The 8,935-nt window shown below is 49.6% G+C and overlaps 1 protein-coding gene across 3 annotated transcripts in view; it reads right to left on the reverse strand.

Annotated features, from left to right (window-relative positions):
- Positions 1-4,654, reverse strand: part of LOC147737034 (uncharacterized) — a 227,267-nt gene extending 222,613 nt beyond the window's left edge. For 2 of the 3 annotated variants that reach the window (XR_015309263.1, XR_015309259.1), the window contains exon 1: positions 4,532-4,649. The gene's annotated coding sequence lies outside the window, so the exon portion shown is untranslated. Of the gene's footprint in view, positions 1-4,531 lie in introns of all 3 variants that reach the window. The other variant, XM_086959998.1, reaches the window with a different exon arrangement.
- Positions 4,655-8,935: the final 4,281 nt, after the last annotated feature.

The raw sequence follows: 8,935 nt of genomic DNA on the forward strand, positions 1-8,935 counted from the left end.
CTCATACTCTCCCGACTTGACTACTGCAATAGCCTTATGGCCGGAGTGAAAAAATCTACTCTCAGAAAGCTGCAGAGCATCCAACATGCTGCAGCTAGACTGGTCTTACAACTCCCCAGAAGGTCATCAGCGTCTGCAGCCCTAAATTCGCTGCACTGGATGCCAATACATAAAAGAATCCTCTTTAAACTGCTCCTTACAGTTTTCAAAACCATGCAAAATACAGGGCCCCGCTACTTCGCAAATCGTTTCACGCGCTATAACCCCCCGCGCTGCTTGAGATCTTCTGGGACAAATCTGGTTCTAATCCCCAGATTCAAATATAAGACCAAGGGTGGGAAATCCTTCAATGTTCTGGCAGCCAAAGCCTGGAACAATTTACCTGTTAACCTCAGATCCACAGAAAATGAGAACAACTTTAGAAAACTTCTCAAGACATGGGTCTACCAACAACTAGACTCCTCTGTCCTGGCTGCCATTTAGCTTTTTCCTTTATCACACCCCACTCTTTCGGCTATTCTCCGCAGCTTGCCCAGCGCCATGATGCTCCCTCGGGAGCGAACGTTAGCGCTTTACAAATGCACATAAATATCAAATATCAAAACTGTACAGGAGTTTTTCCAGCTAGTACTGCAGCCACTACGTCTGGTGCACTACGTGATTTTAACATGGCAGCTCCCAGTCTACCAACACATGAGTTGGTGAGCGCCCAATTGTCTATACCATACCTAGGAATCCTACTGGCCCCCACACCGGTGAAGACACTTGCAGCCAACTAAGGCCCCTTCTCGCCCAGACCAACACAACGCTCCCTGCATGGAACCGCTCAGGGCTGTCATGGTCCGGCCGTATTGCGGCTGTCAAAATGACAATACTCCTGCGCATTCTTTTTAGATTTCAGACCCTACCATTAACCCCATTGCCAGCGATCCTCCGTAACCTACATCTCGTCATTAACTGGTTCATCTGGAAAGGCAAGAATCTGCGTCTTCACCAACAACAACTTATCCGACCCTAATCGGAGCGAGGCAGGGGGCTTCCCCTGATCCCATGTTATTTCCAGGCTAAACATCTCAGATAATACGTGATGACCTCACCGAGATCACATATGAAATCACCAATGGCATCATTGCTGACGTCATTGTATGAACCAGTGTCATATGGGATACAGAGTATGTGCACATCAAGCAATAACTATGCATACTCCTTTTGGCCTTTGGCAGCATGCACCACGCATTGGCCACAGTACCTGTTCTGTGTCCAGCCCCTGCAACCAAACCATGAGCCCAAACCATTGGGAGGCTAGCCAAACTGCACATAAACTTACGCGGTATGTCCAGACTGCACTTTCTACTAAAAATGGCTTTGCCAATGTTTAAGTCAAATTGACCTTTAGCGAAGTATATAGATTTTCAGAAAGGCAAGTACATATAAAAAGACACTATGGCTTGGTGCGAGTAGTTCATGTAATATAGAGAACAAGGCTAGGGTTCTGTCCGACTAATGAGGTCATTGTTGCAGTTCAGCCTTTCTGTGCCGTGGCCAGTGCCTTCTCAGACAGCAGCTGAGTGACAGATTCAAGTAATTAGTAGTAAGGGGAGAGTAGTAACATACATCTGACCATAGCTGAGGGAGAAGAGATGATATTTAAATTGAGCAGCATTGACATTTACAGTATAAAATGCATGCCACTATTTGGAAGCAGGAAAGAGGGAGATTTTGAAAAAGAAATGGGGAGAAGTATCTTACCCATTGACCTACATTGAAGTGAGGGCAATGTTAGGCAGGGTACAACTGAAATAAAGTCACATTTGGCTTTAACGGTCGTGAGTCTCCTTCCTGAATAATGTGTGTTTGCATCTATTCAGCACGGACAATTCCTATGAACAGGAGAACAAGAGAAATGAGAACCTACTATAAATTGTATGAATACAAACATTAACAATGTAATTAAATATATTTGTTAACTGTCAGACAGAAGCACAATTATAATATACACTTAAAAGTTGGCATTTTTCAGAGCATGTAGTGTCCTATCACAAATAAGTGAGCAGGGCAGGTTTGTGAAAAACATAAAATATCTACATTTCGAATAAACGTAGTCCATAAAAGGCAAAGTATGGGAAGGAAAGAGAGAGCAGGAGAAATTGGGCTGGACACAGACGCTGTCAGTAAGTGGTAGAGTGAAAGAGCATAGAGCCAACAGAGGATGGGTGCCCACACAGAGAGGAGTGCATATCTATAGACTTCAGAACCACAGCAAAGAGGAACAGTCATGAACTGTGTTTCAAACCCAGGCTTCTCAGATGGGAAGGCTGGCAGAGACACCACAGGCATTACATGATGGTCATTCAGTGGGTGTAGGGAGCGGTTTAAACTTTGTAGAGTATCACGTGGCATCTGGAAGGGGGGGAGAGAGAGAAAGAGAGAGATCGAGATCGATCCTGACTGCCTGCCACTACCGTCAGCCGCCATCCGATGCATGCCAGAGCTCATGTAGCCAGGGAACTTCTATAAGCCCCGGCGCTTTGCTGATGCACGCACATGCGTTTCTCTTTAACTAATCCATTCTTTCAGTCAGCCCTAATGACTTCACTTACAGCGATCACATCTCCCTCTGTAAGTCAAAGGTGACTCTTTGTTTCTAGCGAGCACTGTCTAATCGCCCGTCCCGTAGAGCGGGTAAATGCATTCTAGTGGACAATGCATAGGTCCAGACTGCACTCCAGGAAGTCGATCACGGAGCTTAGTCACTAACCAGACCCCCCAGGATATAATATAGCGGCGGCTTTTGTAAAAATGCGGCGCGATTTCTACTAAAGTGCCGATTTCGCAGGCACTTCTGTAAAAATCGCGGCATTTTTACAAAAGTCCAGATTTCGCGGCAAACGCGAAATCGCGATATCCTGGAAGGTCTGTTTAATACAAAAGACTGATTTAATATAAACACATGGCTGTTTTTACCCAACTAAGTAGAGAGAATCTTAACACTGTATCGTATATTGCTTTTTAAAGATTTTTTAGACTTTATACTGTTTTTACATAAACTGCATTTTTGTAATGGTTTAAAGTAACCACAGAAATAAAGAATTCATTCATTCAGTGCTGGTCCTTAATTTACAGGCCATGGGCCCATGTAGGGCTACCTATCTTGCAGCACAAGCGCGAGCGAGATAATTGAAAACAACCGTCTTTAGTCTATAGGCCTGAGGACGTGTGACTGGGAGCTCCAAGGCCACGACGAGTGTCCATCAGCCTGGTCGCAGCGCATAGGATTTATTTTGGCATTTTTGATAGCGCTTACTTTACCCAGAGGTGTCAGAGCGGTTTACAACAGAGCGAAGTATATAGGATTAGATATTATGGTAACATATTTACAGAGTATAATAAATCCATAAAAATTACACACTGCAAACTAAGGTGGAGCGATTTGTGTTCCAGAAAAACACATTCCATAGTTGAAGCTTAAGAACAAACTAGTCTCCAGTGAGGAACACAAAACAGTCAGAGTTATTGATCTCTTTGGAAGAGAAGAGTTTTAAGACGGTAAGAATGCCGCCACAGTGCCGCTGCCAGCGAGAAGGAAGTGGCGGCGCGGAAGGGGCGAGTTCCAAACTCTGGCCGCACAGGCGGCGCGCACGAGAACCATACGGCCGCGCACTCACAACCTAACCCGTTGTGGGGGGTAAGAATGACACCGCGGTGCCGCCGCCAGCGAGAGCGCAGCTGGGCCCGGCCAGACCCGCCCCGGCAGAGGAGGAGCATTCACACCACAGGCCCCGCCCCACCGACAGGCCCCGCCCCCGGCAGAGGAGGAGCATTCACACCACAGGCCCCGCCCCACCCACAGGCCCCGCCCCGGCAGAGGAGGAGCATTCACACCACAGGCCCCGCCCAACCCACAGGCCCCGCCCCCAGCAAAGGAGCACATGATGCACACAGGCCCTGCCCCCGGCAGAGCAGGAGCATTCACACCACAGGCCCCGCCCAACCCACAGGCCACGCCCCCCCGCAAAGGAACACATGATGCACACAGGCCACGCCCCCAGCAGGGGAGGAATATTCACACCACAGGCCTCGCCCCCACCCACAGGCCCCGCCCCCACCCACAGGCCCACCCCACAGGACCCACCCCCGGCAGAGGAGGAGCATTCACACCACAGGCCCCGCCCCACAGGCCCCGCCCCCGGCAGAGGAGCATTCACACCACAGGCCCCGCCCTACCCACAGGCCCCGCCCCCGGCAGAGGAGGAGCATTCACACCACAGGCCCCGCCCCCACCCCACAGGCCCCGCCCCAGCAGCGGAGGAGCATTCACACCACAGGCCCCGCCCAACCCACAGGCCACGCCCCCCAAAGAAGCACATAATGCACACAGGCCACGCCCCCAGCAGGGGAGGAGCATTCACACCACAGGCCCCGCCCCCACATTCACAGATCCCGCCCCCGACAGGCCCGACCCCACTGGCCCCGCCCCCCGCAGTTCTCATACTTTAATGCTCTCGCCCGCTGCCTTGAGGCCGTTTCTCACCTTTACTCCCTCGTGCGTTCGCTCTGAGAGGCGGCGAGGGGGGGCGGCCTGAGGTAGAGGTGACAACAAAGCGCGCGCGGGAGAAGAGCTGCGCTGATGGATCATTCAGTGTGTCACTAGTGCGCATGCGCAGGATGTCCGCTCGTGATGGCCGCGCATGCGCGGAGAATAGTGAAGCCAATGAAACTGTAAGATTGTGTCACCGAGTATTGAGCAGTATGAACGAGAGGAGATACAACCGGGACCGTCAACACGGGAAAGCCCCAGGACCGAACTACGAGCGCGGGTTAAAGAGGGTTTGATGGGTTGACAATTGCGCATGCGCTGAGGACAGACCGCCGCGGGCGCGGGTTAAGGAGCCCCTGTTGGCTAACAACTGCGCATGCGTTGAGGACAGACACTTTCACCGGAGCGCGGGCTAAAGACAGCTTGATAAGTGAACATTGCGCATGTGCTGCGGACAGACACTGCCTCCCGCTGCGGCGCGCAGGTTAGAGGGCCGATAGATTAACTGCGCATGCGCTGCGGACAGAGACTACCTCCAACCGCGGCGCGCGGGTTAAAGATAGCTTGATGGGTGCACAATGCGCATGCGCTGCGGACAGAGAGTAAGTGTAGCCAGATTGTGTGGGAAAGGGCGGTGACTACTTTTTGGGCTGTGTGAAGGCCAGTGGGCGCGAGATACCGTCCGCCTATCACAGTGGCGCGTCTGTGCTGGCGGCCAATGGCTGGCGAATGAGTGGGCAGAGCGCGCTGAAATGATTGGAGGACGCCCCCTGACTGGCATGACCCTTACCCTACCCGTGAGCAATGAGCCTCAACCACAGACACGAGGTGTTCCCCCCCTCCTACCCCCAAACACACGTGCTGCACCTAGCTTGGTAGCAGTGTGACGGGCCGATGAGTCCCAAGGGCTATCAATCGAAAGCGCTGCCAATGATTGACAGCCCTGTGCGGCACTGACTGTTCCTGATCCTGCAGGGAGGAAGGCGGAGGACGCGGGAGCCTGGCATTGGCACGGATGGGCAGCCGGTCCAGGGGTCACCGCGGAGACGGACGGGCCGTCTTGGGTGCTGCTCGCATGACTCACGGGCTCCGGCTGGCGCTGGCCTTTGTGCACCCTGGCCACCTTCATATGCGCCAACGCGGTCTTCTAGGGAGTGCAGCAATGCGCATGTTGTGGACCGAGACCTGCAATGTTTACATAGATCCTGACCGTCATGTGTTACATATGTCAATGCAGGCACGCAACACCCATTCAAGTCAAGTCAAGTCAAGTCAGGATTTATATAGCGCGCTACATACCCAGAGGGTCTCAAGGCGCTTGAGGAGGGGGGGGGGGGGAGTTACTTGTCGAATATCCAAGTTTTAAGTTGTTTTCTGAATGCTAGGTGGTTCTGAGTAAGACGTAGGTGAGTGGGAAGAGAGTTCCAGGTTTTAGCTGCCAGGTAGGAGAAGGATCTACCTCCCATGGTGGCTTTGTTGATGCGAGGCAAGTGGCAAGGGCTTGGTTGGAGGATCGTAGCTAGACACAGAAGGGGGTTCCCCAAGGGTATCTTTAGGATATAGGCAGGTAATGGGGGGAAAAACCAATGCAAATAGAAAAAACGAAAACCCTGCCTTAGGATATAAAGGCCCTAACAAAGGGGTCCAACAGATGTAGGTAAAGGGGTGATTAGCCTAGGGGTTGACATAACACATAACAATCACATGGTCAAATCAAGGATAAGCAAAACAATTCATATTTGAAAATATATTTCTTTTTTTATTATAATTTTTTTCCATATAAAGAATAACAGTGATATAAATATAAAGTTTCTTTTAAAGTCTCATGTGTACAAAATAGATCATCAGTAAAATAGACATGGATAAGCAAGCAATAAATAAGAAAAATTCTATCCTACCCAGTAACGGCCACACAACACACATTCAGGCTCACTCACTTCAATCACCAACTAACCTATTCTGTTTGATCTCATTCACCACTCATGCTACATCCATTCATCTAGTCCTGGCGAATACAACACAAAGATGGTTACACGTATTGTACAGGTCGAGATGTTTTAGTCCAGGGGGGTGGTTCTGACTACAAGTCCTGATGTAAAAGGGACAATAGTCATTTTCCTGGGGACATAAGCCGACGCGCGTTTCGGTGGAAGGCCAATGGGGCCACACCTTCGTCAGGGCAAAGGGCAGTATACTGGGAGGGGGCACAGGAGAGAAGACACAATCTGTATATGTGTCTAATTCGGCCAATTAAAGGATGTCAGGAGGAAATCAGGGATAATTTATAGTGGGTGAGCCTTCAAATCGATCCAAGCCTTTTGTTTACCAGCGCTTCAACGTAATGTTTTCTTCTTTCAGGGCTCACAATTCTCAGGCAGGTTTAGAGTAGGGCAGAACATCCCTCTAGCCAGCGCTTCTGGTTAAGGTAGACAGAACTGTCTTTTCATGTCTTTCCCGTTGTTTCCAAGTGAGTCATTTGGCCGAGATATCTGGACGGCGGAACCCCTGCTCCACGGAGACAGCATCTTTGAATTAAGATTAGCCAGCACCCACCTGGGTCACTTACCGCCGATGGAGGACGGCACATAGATTTTGACCCCATGAAGAAGAATCCTCATTATACCTAGAGACCTGCGCATTAGAACCCCAGTCTAGGATCTACTTCGGTTACATTGAAGCTTATAAAATCTACATACCTCTGGAAACAACGGGAAAGACATGAAAAGACAGTTCTGTCTACCTTAACCAGAAGCGCTGGCTAGAGGGATGTTCTGCCCTACTCTAAACCTGCCTGAGAATTGTGAGCCCTGAAAGAAGAAAACATTACGTTGAAGCGCTGGTAAACAAAAGGCTTGGATCGATTTGAAGGCTCACCCACTATAAATTATCCCTGATTTCCTCCTGACATCCTTTAATTGGCCGAATTAGACACATATACAGATTGTGTCTTCTCTCCTGTGCCCCCTCCCAGTATACTGCCCTTTGCCCTGACGAAGGTGTGGCCCCATTGGCCTTCCACCGAAACGCGCGTCGGCTTATGTCCCCAGGAAAATGACTATTGTCCCTTTTACATCAGGACTTGTAGTCAGAACCACCCCCCTGGACTAAAACATCTCGACCTGTACAATACGTGTAACCATCTTTGTGTTGTATTCGCCAGGACTAGATGAATGGATGTAGCATGAGTGGTGAATGAGATCAAACAGAATAGGTTAGTTGGTGATTGAAGTGAGTGAGCCTGAATGTGTGTTGTGTGGCCGTTACTGGGTAGGATAGAATTTTTCTTATTTATTGCTTGCTTATCCATGTCTATTTTACTGATGATCTATTTTGTACACATGAGACTTTAAAAGAAACTTTATATTTATATCACTGTTATTCTTTATATGGAAAAAAATTATAATAAAAAAAGAAATATATTTTCAAATATGAATTGTTTTGCTTATCCTTGATTTGACCATGTGATTGTTATGTGTTATGTCAACCCCTAGGCTAATCACCCCTTTACCTACATCTGTTGGACCCCTTTGTTAGGGCCTTTATATCCTAAGGCAGGGTTTTCGTTTTTTCTATTTGCATTGGAGGATCGTAGCTGACGGGAGGGGGTGTAGAAGGACAGTCGTGTGTTGAGGCATTCGGGTCCAAGTTCGTAAAGTGCTTTGTGTGCGTGGGTTAGGAGGCGGAAAGTAATCCTCTTATTTACGGGGAGCCAGTGGAGGTTTTTCAGGTGACCAGAGATGTGTTCTTTACGCGGGATGTCTAGAATGAGCCTGGCTGAAGCGTTCTAGATGCGTTGGAGTTTTTTCTGGAGTTTTGCAGAGGTGCCGGCGTATAAGGTGTTTCCATAGTCCAGGCGGCTCGTGACCAGTGCGTGAGTGACCGTTTTTCTAGTTTCGGTGGGGATCCAGCGAAATGTCTTTTTGAGCATGCGAAGAATGTTGAAGCAAGATGATGAGACGGCGTTGACTTGTCTGGTCATCGAGAGTGAGGAGTCCAGGATGACGCCCAGGTTCCGTGCGTGGTCCGACGGGATGGGTGCTTTTCCAAGGGCCTCTGGCCACCAAGAGTCATCCCAGGCGGAGGGGGAGGTGCCTAAGATGAGCACTTCTGTTTTGTCTGAGTTAAGTTTCAGACGGCTGTGCTTCATCCACTCGGCTACTTCTTTCATTCCTTCGTGTAAGTTGTTTTTGGCGGTGTTAGGGTCTTTGGTGAGTGAGAGGATCAGTTGAGTGTCGTCAGCGTAGGAGATGATGTTGAGGTTGTGTTGGCGTGCGATGGCTGCGAGGGGGCTCATGTATACGTTGAAGAGGGTGGGGCTGAGTGAGGATCCTTGTGGCACGCCGCAGATGACTTCAGAGGCCTCTGACTTGAATGGAGGGAGCCAGACTCTCTGAGTTC

Source organism: Lissotriton vulgaris, chromosome 1_1, assembly GCF_964263255.1.
Source record: "Lissotriton vulgaris chromosome 1_1, aLisVul1.2, whole genome shotgun sequence".
Lineage (NCBI taxonomy): Eukaryota > Metazoa > Chordata > Amphibia > Caudata > Salamandridae > Lissotriton > Lissotriton vulgaris.